The 17,075-nt window shown below is 38.0% G+C and overlaps 1 protein-coding gene across 1 annotated transcript in view; it reads left to right on the forward strand.

Annotated features, from left to right (window-relative positions):
- The first annotated feature begins 10,676 nt into the window (after nucleotides 1-10,676).
- The window catches only part of LOC125652411 (synaptotagmin 2-like), a 59,980-nt gene continuing 53,581 nt past the window's right edge, over nucleotides 10,677-17,075 (forward strand). Inside the window, exon 1 of the mRNA XM_048881605.2 lies at nucleotides 10,677-11,254. The gene's annotated coding sequence lies outside the window, so the exon portion shown is untranslated. The remainder of the gene's footprint in view (nucleotides 11,255-17,075) is intronic.

Here is a 17,075-nt window from a genome sequence, read left to right on the forward strand (position 1 = left end):
AGATGATTTGTGAAAGTCAAGTAAAGTAAAGTGGCATTTTCTTATAAACTATGGATGTGTAAAAACCCTTTCATTAAGTACAAAAAAATCTAAGTTATATAGTGAAGTTTAAGGCCGAGCATAGATTGATGACGGTTCGTGTGATTGCTATGTTGTTGACCTCTGAGAAGTCTATAATATGACAATATTGCAACTGTGTGAGAGGGATTTCTCTATACATACTGGACTTGTGAAGCAGTGATATTAAGGCTGAAGAAGGGTCAGTGACATTGATTAAGAGCTAGGAGTGTTGGTATCTCCTTGGTACAGTTGCAGTACGAGTGTGAAGGGGTGTTGGTATTGTACCTAGTGTCTGCGAGAGGTGTTGGTATCCTCTGCATAGATAAAGGCTCTTTAAACCTGGTGAACCTTAGATCTCAGTAAGATCATAATTGATGCGAAACCCAAGGATCTGCAACAAAGTTTAATGAAAGAAGAGTTTGACCATTTGACCATTCCACTCCTATGCGCCAGACTACTACAAAGCAGTCGTCCCTATATGATTCAGGAATGGAGACCAGACGCTCATCCATGTTTCCAAGACAAAGTCTTTCCATCACAAGTCCCAAGTTCATATCCAATGTCCCAAGGCTGTATGCTTAGTAGCAGAGGTGTCACACTTAAAGAAAATATGTTTAAAAGACACAGTTCAACGTATATTGATGATGACGGCGATTTGATGTCAGGAGTTACGACACGGAAACCATCAAGAGTGAAGTTCTCTTCTCCCAAATGAGGAAATCTTGACAGACAGAGAAATGATGGGCTGCCCAAAGCAAATGTTGTACAGATAAGACCAGCCACTTATGATGGAACCATTGCTTGGCATGACTATCACAGTCACTTTGAAGTGTGTACCGATTTGAATGGTAGAGAAAAGTAAAAGCACATATCTAGCAGTGTCATTGGTAATTTGCCAAGAGGAAAGACACTTAAATATTAGGAACTTGTAAAATTACTAGAGGAGAGGTTTGCACCCCCCGGTCAGACAGAACTCTATAGGGTACATATGAAAGAGCGACGGCAGAAACTAGGGGAGACGCTCCCAGAGCTTGGACAGGCCATCCGGAGGCTTGCAAAACTGGCATACCCTACAGCCAGCTCAGATATTGGCGAGACACTGTCAAAAGACCAGTTTGTGGATCCCTTTATTGATTCCAAGTTGCGAATCCATATAAAGCAATCAAGACCTATCAATCTCAACGATGCGATCAAGTTGGCCGTTGAGTTAGAGGCTTACAATAGAGATGAGCGTAAGAGTCATCTTAGAGCTACTCTAGCTGAACCAGTTGACAATAGAAACAGAAACAGCTTAGTAAAGCTGACAGAGAAGTTTGACAAAGTAAAAAAAAAAAATACTTCGTCATCATCTCTCATGTTCAACAGCGATTCATATGTCAGTGAGCACAACAAAAAGAAAGGAAATGTTTCTACTGCCATAAGGCTGGTCATGTACGCAGAGACTGTCTGCTATTCAAGAAAGCCAATAGCAGTAAAACAGACAAACCAAACGAAAAGCATCGAGTCAAAGAGTCCTTAGAGAAACAAGAACCTACACCTGGTTCTGTGGGTACCAATAGTATAGGGATAGAAGCTGGAATATTTCTGAGAGCTACTTTCCAAAGCATTGATATTCGATTACTTGTAGGTAATGGGGCAACTCTAACTCTTGTATCAACTACAATGGTTGAGAGAATAGCGGAAAAGTATATGCCTATCCTCGATCCAATGCTAGAGAATGTTTATGGTGCAGGCGGAACTCAATGTGTCTGGTAAAGGGTATTCGTACTTAAGGTTGGTAGCTTCGCTTGCGCAGTAAAAGCAGCTGTGGCAGATCTAACGGTAGACGGTGTCATAGGTGTGAACTTTTTGACAAAGTACAACTGTGTTGTAGACATGTAAAAGCAAGAAATTATTATTGGGGGCCATAACAAATTCCAGATGGTAAAGAAAGGTTCATTTTGGATGTTTCAGAGTAGTGACCCTGAACACTCCCGATATCTGCGAACCAAGAAGCCATAGTTCCAGGAAAAGGCTGAAGGTGAATAGCTCTATTGCTGTGAGAGCATCATAGAGCCTGTAGAGAGGAGCACCAATGACGTATCTGCTGTGGCTGGTAGATCGTTAGTTTCTAGTACTGGTGTGGTACCAGTACGCATGCTAAAATCACAGATGATCCATGCATAATTCGAAAGGGGATTCACTTAGCTCAGATTTCGTCTGTATGTTCTGTGAACAGTGTGCAGAGTGAAAGCTTATCTAAGGCAAAACATTTGAATGAACAATTAGAGGATCTTCTTACTTACAGCAGTGACGAGTTGTCGGACAACAGCGAGACGTTGTGCAAACTCTACTGAAAAGCTATAACAATCTGTTTGCAAAGGATAACTCTGACATTCGGTCTATTAACGTAGTTGAGCATGAATTAAATGTTGGAAATGCCATACCAATTAAGGAGCCATTGCGCTGTCTGCCATTTCATGCGACGGAGACCGTCGACAAACACGTTGAAGATATGCTCAGAGATGGAATGATCGAACCATCTACACGCCCATGGGGAGCAGAAATAGTGCTTGTGCGTAAGAAGGATGGGTCAACACGCTTTTGTGTTGATTGTAGGAAACTAAATATGTTGACCATCCAGGATGATTATCCACTACCTTGCACTGACGAGTCGTTGGGTAACTTGTTTGGCAATAAAAGGTTCTCAACCCTAGATCTTTTCTCTGGGTACTGGCAGGTATCGGTTAAACCAGAGGAACGATCGAAAACGGCACTTGTTACCAGAAAAGGGTTCTATCAATTCAAGAATATGCACTTTGTTCTGAGTTGTGCAATCCAACGTTCCAACGACTTAGGGAAAAGTCATGACAGGTCTCCAAAGGGACATATGCCTCATTTACTTAGACGATGTAATAATTGTCGGCAAAACGTTCAAGGATATGATAAGAAACCATAGAGCGGTATTCAACCGATTTTTTAAGGCAGGTCTAAAGCTTAAGGCAAAGAAATGTACTCTCTTTGTAAAGAAAGTGTTGTATTTAGGTCATGTCATATCATATAAAGGGATTTCAACAGATCCTGCAAAGGTGAAAGTGGCCTTGAACCATGCAATGTCAGTGAAGTCCGATCGTTCCTTGGTCTCAGTGGTTATTACAGGCACTTCATTCCTGGTTTTCCTGAAAGAGCAAGATGGACACCTTGATCTCAAGAAGAGGTTATGTAAAGCTCCAGTGCTAGCTATGCCAGATTTTAAGGAGTTTATTCTGGACACGGATGCCAGCAATTTGTCGATTGGCGCTGTTTTATCTCAGAAGATAAACGACGAGGAACGACCAGTAGCATATACCAGTCAAACCTTGACCAAAGCAGAGCGCCAGTATTGTGTGACCAGAAAAGAACTTTTAGTGGTGGTGTATTTTGCCAAGTACTCCAAACACTACCTGTATGGCAAACAGTTCACTGTCCGTACTAATCACAGTTCCTCATGCTGATTGCTCAGTTTCAAGAACCCAGAGGGACAACTTGCCCGTTGGCTTTAGACACTTAGCATATATGAAATGAGAATAAAGCACCGCCCAGGCAAGCATCATACAAACGCTGATGCATTCAGCAAAAAGTCATGTAAGGAATGTAACTGTAAGAAAGACTTCGTCAGTAGTTTCACAGATCAAAGATGTAGAACCTGGAGAAATTTCCTTGAAAAGTCTTCAAGAGAAGAACAGACCATTACAGCTAGTTAAAACATGGGTAACAGAAGGAAAGAAACCTATTTATTCAGCTATCAGCATCGAATGGCGAGTTTTCAAGTCCTTATGGTCCCAGTTTGAGTTATTAAAAGTGAACAGGGGCATCTTGTACCGAAAATGGGTTAACGATAGAGAAACAAAGCTTCAGGCAGTGGTACCATCTAAGGAGAGGCGTACGGTCTTAGCCCAGTACCATGACAATCGATCATCTGCACACCTCGGTGTGACTAAAACTGTGTCTAAGATCCACCAAGGTTATTTCTGATCAGGGCTTCAGGCAGATGTCCGCACATACATATCTGGATGTGAGAAATGTAGCAGGAAAAATGGGTTCCAACGAAGTAAATGCGCCCCTATGCAGTTAGTTTAATATGGTGCTCCGATGTAACGCATATCCATGAATATACTTGGAGAACTGCCCATGGGAGATGCTACCGGGTAGTAAAGGGAACAGATACATCTTAGTTGTATCAGACTACTACCCCAAGTGGACTGCAAGCTTTCCCATAAAAACATGGAAGCAGAGACAATGGCAAAGATCATTATTGAAGACGTCCTGACTAGATTAGGCGTGACCAAAGCACACAATTTGAGAGTCGCCTGTTTAGTGAAATTTGTAAGCTCTTTGGAATCAAGAAAACCCACACAACGCCGTACCATCGTAAGTCAGAAGACATGGTAGAACGTTTTGATAAAACATTAGCAACAATGCTCAGCGCTTACGTCATCAAAGAGCATGTGATGTTCACTTGCCGTACGTTATGATGGCCTACCGGTCAGCAGAACACGAAACTACAAGCTGTCGAACTAGATGTTATGCACGAAATGCCGCCTAGCCTAATGTAAACGATATTCCTCAGCATAAGTGGGTACGGGAGCTGAAAATACTCTTGGAAGAAGCTCACATTGCAGTAAGATATCATACAGGCCAAGACATGCGCAGGCAAAAACAATACCATGATGCCAAGATAAACTAGCAGATATTCATGAAAGATGACAAGGTGTATGTTTTCTTTCCGCAGAGGAAAGCAGGTCATTCTCCTAAATTTACAAGCTACGGGAGGGGTCCAAACACTATAGTCCTTCCAAATCATGCCGCCAGTTTCCTAAGCTCAAATTTACAAACAAAGGAATAGATGCCGTCAACACAAGCAACATTCTTCGTCGTGAAATAGTTCAGTCGTGTATTCCAACTTATTTCTAGTTTAAGTCTACACCCAGTATTTCCTACAAATATACTTCTACTATTGCATCCAAACTTTTTAATTATAAACAAACTTTGCAGTGCTTAGATACAGACCATCTTATACTTAACCCACTTACGTATTCTTGTTCTTCATCTTCTTCCACATGTCATTACTGGTTATGTTGATATAGTTGAAAATTAGGACCTCAAATCACTTATTCTAAAAGGTCCTAAATACAGAGAACCTCGATCTTTAAATTGGCGACAGAAATTCATCTCTATCATAAATTCTGTCGAAGATTATGCCAGACGATGGGCTAAATATGAAAAAGAAGAACTTGATACGTTGTCAGAATGGATTAAAAGTATAAGAAGAATATCAAAATCCCGCATTAGACATATTAAAACAAAAGTATGTACCATCTATCCTTCTGTGTTTAGTAAACAAGAAGTGATAAAAGAATTAGATAGGTTACATCAAGAATATGTTTTGGTTCCCACTGACAAAGCTTGTAACAACATTGTCTTTGTTTGTAAGGCTCATTATTACAACAGTATTTTAAACGAACTTAGCATTAATTCCACTTTTGGTAATCGTACTTATACTTTATCTGCCCTTTCAAAAGATGAAATTCTTCAAAACCATGCTTCATTTTTAGACACATTTAATATCCCAGTCAATGGGTCGAATCAATATGAGTTACCGTACCTATACTGGATTCTTAAACTACATAAAAACCTTTACAAACAAAGATACATTGCGGGATCCAGTAAGTTATCTACCAAGCCCCTATCTTTGCTCCTCACGAAAATATTAACAGCTGTGAAGGAGAAACTTTAAACTTACTGTGCGACTACATATGCCAGAAGTGGTGTAAATCAAATGTGGATTCTACAAAATTCTAAACAAAACTTTAAGTAAACTTGAAATCACAAAACTTTTCTCAAATCAACAACATACACGACCATTCCTCACGATCAATTAAAGACTAGACTTTCTGACATCATAGACAGTTGCTTCTTCAACAAAAATGGAAAACGGAAACATTCATATCTATTGATCAGTCATCCAAAAAATTATTTTGTTAAACACCACTCTGATTCCACGCACAAGTACTTTGAAGTTGAAATAAAAAATATGCTAGAGTTCCTCATTGACAATATCTTCGTGGTTTTTGGTGATCAGGTCTTCCAACAGTCTGTTGGAATTCCCGTGGGCACAAATTGTGCTCTTTGTTAGCTGACATGTTTTTATATTCATATGAAGCAGAATTTATTCAAAAACTTCTACGTGAGAAGAAAAAATATCTTGCTGTGGCCTTCAATTCGACATTTAGATATCTCGACGACGTTTTGTCTATTAACAATGATAACTTTCATTAATATGTCGATTCGATATTTCCCTGTGAAGTTGATGGTACAGGGGATTCAACGGTCTCGTTTAAAGTCAGCATTTTGCAAATTCTATGGACGTTATAACGATCTAGTTTGCCAATACAACCTCTCATTGGGTCAAATACTGCCTGACGTGTTTCATACCGATTGTTAGACCGTTCTTGACACACTGATTTTGACTACAGATAACTCCGTTTACCTGATCAAGATATAGGGCTCACGGCGGGTGTGACCGGTCGACAGAGGATGCTAACTCCTCTTAGGCACCTGACCCCACCTCTGACGTGTCCAGGAATCCCTTTTTGCCCAATAATCTATTTTGTATTACTTATAGGAGTTATGAGATTGATCACTGTTCGTTATCTTCACCTTTCAGTAAGAAGTCAGATCTTCTATACGAAATAGACTGTGAGCCTCGTGGTAAGACCCAAGTAATCCACGCGGATCGCATACGACTCAAAAAACCTCAACTTTTGCAGACGAAGTTGACGATTGTGGAGTTAACGACAGGGACAATGATATTACACTCCAGTCTAATGTCAGTGACTCAGATCAAGAAGAGTGTGAACACGAGAGTCTGCTAAGAACCAAGCGAACACGTCAACCCCCAGTCTGGCTGCCGGATTGTGTAAAGTGCTAAGTAGCATACACCAGGAGAAGAAAACTGGATAGGTAGATTTTATGCGAGGGCGCATAAACTTAGGGAGGGAGTACTGTGGCGAGGAATGCCATTTCATTGTATTGGATAGAATATCCCCTTGAATCATTGGCTAATTATGTAAAATGTATATAGCTTATATCCTAATTAATATTTCATTGATTTCACCTCGCAATATTTATTATTGTAAATTTAAGTGATTCGTGAAAGTAAAGCGAAGGGTGGTATTTTTTTAATATTAACTATGGATGTGTAAAAACCTTTTCATTAAGTACAAAAAAATCTAAGTTATATAGTGAAGCATAGAATGATGACGGCTGGTGTGATCGCTATATTGTGGACCTCTGAGAAGTCGATAATATGACAATATCGCTATATTGTGGACCTCTGAGAAGTCGATGATATGACAATATCGCTATATTGTGGACCTCTGAGAAGTCAATAATATGACAATATCGCTATATTGTGGACCTCTGAGAAGTCGATAATATGACAATATCGCTATATTGTGGACCTCTGAGAAGTCGATAATATGACAATATCGCTATATTGTGGACCTCTGAGAAGTCGATAATATGACAATATTGCACTGTGTGAGAGGGATTCCTCTCTACATACGACTAAAGCTGGATAAGTGTTAAGTGTGTACCAGTGTCATTGAGACTGAAGTTAAACCTGGTGAGCCTTAGGTCTCAGTAAGATCTAATGACAAGAAAGAAGGCAAGTAAACAGTTACATCCAAAGTGAAAGTCAGGTAGACCATTTGCATATTTTAAAGCGCGCCAAGTTTTCCCGAAGGTCAGTCAACTATTGTAAATACGTTGCGCACATCTGTATATTTTTAAGTGCACCAAGCTCTGTGAGGTCTACTACTACACAGACGCGGTCCCATGATATAAGACAGACAGATAGTCTGACACCCTACACGTTAAACCAATAAAAAAGAAATAACCCCAAGGTGTTTGGGAGTACCCTGTCTTGTTGAAACCATACAACAACAGTACTAATATCTCGTGCATGCAATGTAAGGATAATAATGCTTCAGCCAACTCATACACCAAGTACTTTTGAGGCCATTTTGAAATTATTTTTTGGATATCAATAATGTATTCAGTGCTTTAGCTTGTCAGGGGCAGTTCGGTGTTTTAACTGCAATTGCCCTTTACTGAAGCAGTCCGTTGAAACCGCTTAACTAATCTACTGTATAGCAAGTGTAGCTTGGTTAGCGTCCGACAGGTATCTTTTTGCATTGGAATAACTATTATTAATGGTTAACAAGTCCCAAAATACATTTCTGCAACCCCCGATATGGTGTATTCATATACTATATAAAGGTTATGTGACGTCATAACATCAGAACGAGGCCAATGTTGTTCTGTATTTCCTTGTATATTATGAATGGTAAGTAAAACAGATTAATGATGTACCAAAACTGCGTCATGTTCCATGAAAATATCAAGTTTTAAATGGCATAAGATACACTGGATCACCCTGTATGTGGCATAAACACCGAATTCCGTCAAGATGTGGCGTCGTCTGCGTAACCTGTATGATATCTGATGAAGATCTGCAACAGTCAGAAGACATCGTATAGTACACGATTAGTGCATTGTTTGGGAAAGATGACGATCCTTACAAAATCACTGACAGTTACGGCCAGTATGTCTTATCTGGTTTTTCAAGTCCACGTATCCAGAAAACTGCTGCACCCGGGGGGGGGGGGTGTCGTTGGTGACCGGTATTGATGGAGACAAATCTCGATCTATTCCCTTTCCTCATTGCGGGTCATTAGAGGTTAACAGAGACGCTTTGCTTCAGTTTTAAATGGCGCAGTTTTCATTATCCCAATGTCTCTTTCACAACCCGATCTGGTCCATTCGATTTTGAGTCTTAAGGTCGGCCCTCTGGTAGATTTTGAATCTAGATTCAGCACTAAATTAACCATTCAGGGAGCTTGGGCCGGAGGAGGGCGGCACAGGGGAGGATTACATTTGGTTGTAGGTCTGGTGGTTTAATTCGCTCTCGATGTAGAATCCTTTGAATTGAGCTCGGTGGGATGTTCGGGTTCGGAATATCTTATTTTCGTGACAATTATATTCCATCATGTACATATACATACACACATACATACAACATATATATATATATATATATATATATATATATATAAGAATGCCATATATATATATATATAAGAATGCCATATATATTCAGTTTCATGATACCGTGTTGTGTTTTGTTCAGTTTCATGATACCGTGATGTTTTGTTCAGTTTCTCATAATTCCAAATCATCTCTTAAACTATGCCTTTCCTTTAAAATAAAATCAACCATCTTCTGTATCAAAGAACTTGAAATAATGATACGCCATGTGAGCTGGAAAGCCTATCCTTCTTAAAACAACACGCCGCTGATAAAATGGAATTATTGCTTTCCTTGGTTTTATAGATTCTTCATTCATGAACACGTTATATCTTTGATTTTAATTAAATTTTCTTATTACCTGTGTTACAAGGAGCGATCGTTCTACGACAAAAACAGAACAAGGCACCATTGTAACCGGCAGCAGTTTTAATAAAATTTATTCAGACTTACGAATGCACACCCATGATTACAGATTTACATCGGTTACGAACAGATATCACAGTTTTCCAAGAATTTCCACCAGAATCACATTCCTTTAAATATTCAAAAGGTGAGCAATAATATAAAAAATATTAGACATTTGACATGTGCATAGAATCAAATCTATACATGCAGTCTGTTCTTAAAAGGTTCATGTCAACTGAATTTAAAAAACACGTTTAAAAAACACTTCTCCAAGGGCTATATCAAAATAAATTATTGTCGACTCCAGATTTTGTTTACTCTTGTATATCCCAACTTTTTGGATACAGCCCATTTAGAGTAAAAGTTAAATATGAATAGGAAATTCTAAAAGAAAACAAAATGTTGCTACCTCAAATCCCAGACTTCTAATAATCGGCAAGGACATACATGTATGGATATTTTTAAAGGCAGTATTATCAAATTAACTAATACTGCTGATGCATTGATTGTCCAATAGGAATAAACGCAGTGTTTTGGGGATTACTTTCAACAGAATATTCAATCATAACGATGGAGAATTGAAAATAATATCTGTTTACTACGGAAACGGCATGATGTTTAGTCAGAAACTTCAATATTTCAAAATAAATCTGATAGGTCCAGGCCTGTATGCCTCGCGACAAAACATTTATCGTCATTAATTCTGTTTATTTCTCTTCAAGTACAGCCTTCTTCCGACCGGAACAGCTTACTGGAATCGCGATCAGTTCATTCTAGGAGTGTTTCAAATGAGCAAAGAAACATACATCACACTAGTGATATCACTAATAATTATGAAACATCGATCGCTCAAAGGAAATCGGAGATTTGAAAAATATTTTACAAAGAACACACAATTTATATTGACTTGTTTATTGCCAGATTCATGCTCTTCATTTATTCTTCCAATACTTGTCTTTTGTCAATGGTAAATTCCCATCGGGTTGACAGCTCAGTGGCATACATAGAACTTCTGATCTCTCTCAACTTTTTTTTTTGTCAACCTTACTTTTATGAAATCGGAGAAATCGGTATTTTTCTTGAAAACAAAAGCTCTCACCACTTGAAAAATGCAAGTCTTGTAAGGTTTCACTTTTTAAAGAGACGACTGAGATCATCTAAGCGTGTTTGTGATCAATCTCGCAAAGGCTCTACAACCTTAATTTCTGGCAATATTGGAGTTTCCAATGCATTACAAAAAAGCAGAGGCAATTAGTAGATAGGTATAACTTTACGAACTGCTAAATCACCTTCTCGACCAGATTCTGCCATATTAATAGTTCGAAATTTGAGTTTAGCCTTTCAACCTTGAGGTGTGTATCTGTCCTTTTAATCTTGACTTTCATCTAAGTCGAACAATCGGACAGCGGATTTGATTAACGTTAATTACGTATTGTCAAAACGCTTAATGACGGGGCATAATACCTTGATGTCGCAAAGAGAAAGTCCTCAGTTGACGGTAGTCGCTACCCGCTGATGGCAATTATTTTCCGATAACCGTCAGAGTGTGGGAGGGAAACGAACCCTACTCTGATAAATTCATTGACTGTCTTGTTGAACAAACTTTCTTGTAATCAAGAAGCATGTGAATTTGGATATACTGTTTGTATTGTGTGGAATATATTCTTTTTCACGGGAGGTAAGGTGATATTGGAATGTTATGATTAATCAGTAAGAACGTATGTGACGCATGTACAGTGTACCTAATATAATTAATCGAAACTAATTATCTGGAATCGAAGTAAAATAAATAAATGTTCAGATTATTTGCCCTTTCCCGATTCGACATGAAATGCTTAGGGTAGGCAGGTAGATAGGTAGGTAGGTAAGCATTTTCCACTAGAACTTCCAGTTTATAGCTAACCTTTGTTCGAAATGGAATCCAATGAGTTAAAATGAAATCATGATAAAAAAAAAAAAAAAAGAAAGAAAGAAAAGAAAGCGTCATAAAATATTTTGCACTTGAATTTCTTTCAGTCTATCGGTTGAGAGCAAACAAATTTCGGAATTAGGTATACATTTTACACGTTATTCTAGCTTCTCCATTTTTTATTCCCATTCTTGTTATATAAATTAAAATTTTGAACTTGATGAATTCTATTGCAAAGCAATCAGTTAATGTAATGGATAAACTCCGTAGGTACAAACATGCACAGAGAGATAGACAAAATACAGAAATCAGTTGTCCCTAGGGTTTAGAATATTTTTAATGGTAACCAGCGAATACCATTTAATCCATTGCTTTTTTTCCCCCTGGCTTAGGAGTCCATCTGATACAAAGGTGTCAGTGGTGTTGTTTGTTGAATCCACCCGATGCAGAAACATGTGTCAGAGTTAGACTTAAATATCTTTTTAATCAAATACAGTAATTAGTTGCTTTGATCATGATATCACTGGAATGCGTTTAGCAACAGTATAATTCACCCTCCATATTGATTGCTATGGAATCAAGTATCCTGCAGTTAAGCAATCATTAAATACTACCTACAAATGATGTTGATGTACTAAGACTTGTTATTAATTAGACCTCCATGATTTGAGCTCATACAATGTTGAAATTGGATTCTGTAGAAAAGCCTACGATATTGAAGCTTATAGATAATTCATGCACATCATGAAAGCAATTCTTTAACAAGCAATTATAGAGCTGAACATTTCAATACTGGCATATTCAAACATATAACCACTTTGTAATTTACATGAAAAAGTCATATATTTACCCATAACATTCTATTTCCTCTGGCTTATAATCATTTATCATGGCATTGCCCATTATACATCAATATAATTAATAAACTATTTATTTTACTGTGTTCGCGTTAACACAAATATTGTTATTTTCAAAACTTACTATATGTCAGAAGTTGTTAAAAGAAATGAAAATTAGCAATCAGCTTTATTTTTTTTTAATATAGTTGTACGTATGACTGATAAGGTTATATCACGGAAAATATGACTGCGATCTCTAAACAAAATTATGATCGATGATCATAACAAAATTCTAGCAATACGTATCCCGAGAGAGCGGAAATTTGCAAGGCTCCTTATCGCCAAAGTTAGCTCGTTTTGGATGACGTGATTCCTGTCCTCGTTTTGCTACAGATTTACTGAAAAACTGTATTCTTTTATTGAAGTGGTTAGGCTGACATTTTTCACGCGTAACCTAATTAGGTGGATGCAGTTTCACGCATAACTTGGTCTGTAATCGCTGCCATAAATATGTCATCAAATTAAGTCAACAGTCCTCTACGCTTTTCTAGGTTGCTTGAATCCTCAGTAAAAATGTAGGGCAATCTAATCTTTAAAAAAAATCCCCAAAGGTAATCTTAATTGACCACAATGATGACGTCATCGCGATCTGACTGGAGATGAATTCACTCCACTGTCGTCGTTTGTGTTTTTCCCTGTGAATCGTACAATTGATACAATATAGTGTGATAAAATGTACACACATATTTATCTTTTTTGTAAACAACATTTTATTGTACTAATGGTTGTTTATTTTACGTCCCGTCGAGAATTTTTCACTCATATTGAGACCTCACCAGCTGAAGGTAAAGTACCACACATTTAGACCTATGCTTAGCGCTCAGGGCCGAAGCATTGAGGTTTCACATGTCGACGCCTGCCGCGATACGGGACCTCCGTTTTTAAGGTCATATCCGAAAGACCCATGATTCTCACTTCTTACCTGATCCCACCTCTGGTATGTCCAGGGGTCCGTGTTTGCCCAACTCTTAATTTTGTATTACTTGTGGGAGATTGGTCACTGTTCTTTATCTTCAACTTTTCTAAATGCTAAACATTTGTCAAAATCACTACCTATATTTACTTACGTCTTAGGTGTGATGCGGTCATGCCACGAGCACTCACGACCTCCCGGTTACGAAGCGAACGCTCTACCGCTGATCTACCGCGACCGGTTATTGTACTCAAACTGGAAAAAAAATTATATAGATATTCCGCTCGGTACAGGTGATCCTCAATAAACTTCATTCCATCTCAATCATATCAGCAATTACAAGTACAAATGTACTTATGTAGTCTATTTTCTGGTCTTTCAATTCTTTTCGTTATTTCCCCATTCTATGTATACCAGACTATACAATGTATACCAGACTATACAGGGATCAGAATTGGTATGAAGATGCTGTCTGTGGAAAATCACTCAGAGGTTGGCACATCGATGATCTCAGATCGGCAATTTTGTAAATTATATTAGAATTATAAACTTAAAAAATCTGTTAACACTAGTAAGTTGGCTGTGACATCCCATGAGATTCACAATATATTGTAAAGAGCAAGTAACTCTTAGTATTGTAATGAAATTTGTAAGAATATCTAGGGGAAATTCTGCTCTGTTTTACATTCAGAGTGATGTTGATTAGCACGGTAAATAAGCAAACATCGGGAAACAAATGTACCACTTACAGAACAGGCAGTACATGATTTTCAACGGGCAGTCTCTTAACGTTCCGCCAAAGGTCACCTTATCTAGTCGTTCTCAATCTATGTTCCAGCCCTGTTTCCAACCCTCTGTAATATCTGGGTTGTTTGTTTCAAATGTTATACATGAAACTCTTTGTCTTCATTTCATGAACACAACAACAGCAATTAATTGCAACTAACTCGACTCCAATGCTTTGGCTTCTAATCAATGAAAATAATCTGACACAATGTTCAAATTTCCTAAGAAACGAAAGGATTTAAGGCACAAATGATACTTAATATATTTTCTTTAGACTTTAAGACTGTTGTTTTTGTGCTCAAAAAATGAAAACATACATCTTTATCTATAACATATGATACTCCTGATATTTCAGACAGTTGGAATCTGTGCTAGAACATATTAAAGAAAGCAAGGCAGTTTGAGTTAGACAGACCAAACTAAGAATAAGACGCTTTTGCCATAACAATGTGAAATCGCTAGGAATACATAGTATCTTTTAAATCAAAATCGTTCACCAAGATTTGTGTGTGAAAACCTTTACATTAAGATAAAGGATGCAGTGATCTATTCTTTAAAAAATGATGCAACATGATCTCTATTACCCCTTCCCCACCCGTCACATACCGTCACAGAATGTTTAACACGCATACCGTCACAGAATGTTTAACACGCATACCGTCACAGAATGTTTAACACGCATACCGTCACAGAATGTTTTTAACACGCATACCGTCACAGAATGTTTAACACGCATACCGTCACAGAATGTTTAACACGCATACCGTCACAGAATGTTTTTAACACGCATACCGTCACAGAATGTTTAACACGCATATCATCACCGAATGTTTAACACGCATATCGTCACAGAATGTTTAACACGAATACCATCACAGAATGTTTAACATGCATACCGTTACAGAATGTTTTTAACACGCATACTGTCACAGAATGTTTAACACTCATACCATCACAGAATCTTTAACACGCATACCGTCACAGAATGTTTAACACACATACCGTCACAGAATGTTTAACACGCATACCGTCACAGAATGTTTAATACGCATACCGTCACATAATGTTTAACACGCATACCGTCACAGAATGTTTAACACGCATACCGTCACAGAATGTTTAATACGCAAACCATCACAGAATGTTTTATACGCATACCGTCACAGAATGTTTAACACGCATACCGTTACAGAATGTTTTAATACGCATACCGTCACAGAATGTTTAACACGCATACCGTCACAGAATGTTTAACACGCATATCGTCACAGAATGTTTTAATACGCATACCGTCACAGAATGTTTAACACGCATACCGTCACAGAATGTTTAACACCCATATCGTCACAGAATGTTTTAATACGCATACCGTCACAGAATGTTTAACACTCATACCGTCACAGAATGTTTAACACTCATACCATCACAGACTGTTTAACACTCATACCATCACAGAATGTTTTAATACGCATACCGTCACAGAATGTTTAACACGCATACCGTCACAGAATGTTTAACACGCATATCGTCACAGAATGTTTTAATACGCATACCGTCACAGAATGTTTAACACGCATACCGTCACAGAATGTTTAACACCCATATCGTCACAGAATGTTTTAATATGCATACCGTCACAGAATGTTTAACACTCATACCGTCACAGAATGTTTAACACTCATACCATCACAGAATGTTTAACACTCATACCATCACAGAATGTTTTAATACGCATACCGTCACAGAATGTTTTATACGCATATCGTCACAGAATGTTTAACACGCATACCGTCACAGAATGTTTAACACGCATACCGTCACAGAATGTTTAACACGCATATCGTCACAGAATGTTTTAATACGCATACCGTCACAGAATGTTTAACACTCATACCGTCACAGAATATTTTATACGCATACTGTCACAGAATGTTTAACACGCATACCATCACAGAATGTTTAACACTCATATCGTCACAGAATGTTTTAATACGCATACCGTCACAGAATGTTTTATACGCATATCGTCACAGAATGTTTAACACGCATACCGTCACAGAATGTTTAACACGCATATTGTTTAACACTCATACCATCACAGAATCTTTAACACGCATACCATCACAGAATGTTTAACACGCATACCGTCACAGAATCTTTAACACGCTGGTGGCCTTGACTGCTGCAAAAGGCCAACATTGCCACCAACGTTTTATCAATTGACATTTTACCTAAATCAGGATCCATATTATTACATGTACCAACTGGTAACACCTTTATTTGAGAAGATTATTTATACATTGTTCTTGAGCAACTCAGGGTTTTCTTTTCCATTACAGTTTTTAACTAAAACGAGGCAATTTATAGCACCTTTGAAGGAATACGATGATTGAAAGCTTTTAAACCGTTAAATTCCCAGTTTTGTTTAGAGTAAAATCCAGCGCCATGTCTTAGATATGTTGTTAAATTGAAATTCAGCCATTTCTCTTTTGTATTGAAATGCATTCAAAATAGAATTTAAAAAAAAAAAAACACCACGTGAATACATGCTAGGAGTAGTCACTCCGTGGCGGATCCAGCACAGGCGTACCCCTCCCACTTCTTTCACAAATATATTTTTAAAAAAAGAAAAAGATAAATTCTAGTATGTATAAAAATTCTAAAATATATACGTCTTATTTGTCAGAACTTAGTAGTTTCAGGGAGCTTCGTGCTCTGGACCGAATCAGGGATTTTTCCTGGACCCGCTGGGGCTTCTAGACAGGCCCCAAAAACCCCAGCCTGTCACTGCGCCCCCTCAGAAAATTGTGGATTACCGCTGCATATCAATAAACTCCAGAAATTCACATCTTTATTTTGCATGTCAACTCATGGTATTATTACAACAATGTGTTTCTTTTATATTACATTGACCACGTGTTCAATATTATCGGCAAGTATTGGGTGATCAAATCAACTGATTTTAAGCAGACACGCCCAGAGGTAAATGGAT

This window comes from Ostrea edulis, chromosome 5 (genome assembly GCF_947568905.1).
Source record: "Ostrea edulis chromosome 5, xbOstEdul1.1, whole genome shotgun sequence".
Lineage (NCBI taxonomy): Eukaryota > Metazoa > Mollusca > Bivalvia > Ostreida > Ostreidae > Ostrea > Ostrea edulis.